This window comes from Chanodichthys erythropterus, chromosome 4, assembly GCF_024489055.1.
Source record: "Chanodichthys erythropterus isolate Z2021 chromosome 4, ASM2448905v1, whole genome shotgun sequence".
Lineage (NCBI taxonomy): Eukaryota > Metazoa > Chordata > Actinopteri > Cypriniformes > Xenocyprididae > Chanodichthys > Chanodichthys erythropterus.
The window spans coordinates 12,150,434-12,151,164 of NC_090224.1; positions in this window are offsets into that span (position 1 = coordinate 12,150,434).

A 731-nucleotide genomic window follows, 5' to 3' on the forward strand; every position below is an offset into this window, starting at 1 on the left:
TTTTTGCAGTAACAGTTTGTCCTGCTGGTTTTGCAATGTTCTCCAGAGGGGTTTCCCTGAGCATGATGAGGTGTTGTCACATGACTTCCTGACATAAGTCAGTTAAACAGCCTATTCAAGAAAGTAAGTAAAATATGTTTACCTCATTGTGTGTTACTCTCTGAGCAGAGCAAAATAAACATACGTGTGAAAATTCCTTTCCTGATTGGCTTTCAAGATCTGCCATTTGACCAATGGCTGAGAGTATCCTCTGTCTCTGGTGCTTGCGGTGGTGACATGCAGTCAAACGTGCAAAAATCGTAATCTTAACATATCTGGAAATTTTAAATTGTTAATCAATTGTTAATTGATTGAATAAATAAACGTAAAATAAACTATACTAAATTCAAAAAAAAAAAAAAAAAAAACGCTGTGAGAGAAAATCCCACACTTCAGAAGGTATAACAATCTAATCTGAAACATCCTAATTTAAAAACAACTGTGACATTATCATGTTTTCGCTTTTCTTAATAGACCAAAAAAAAAAAGTTCTGTGATACTCAGACAGACTAAATTAAATTAGAAAGAGTTTTGTTGTTCTTTTCAACTCAACATTCACATGCTGCTGCCAAACAATGTTTCACGGCAGGTGCTAAATTTTATTTGGGCCTCTCCTCCCCGGCAGATTTCTATTAAACGTCGGTGACGTCAAAGCGGACGCCATCTTTGTCGAGGGCAGAGTTGCTATCCAT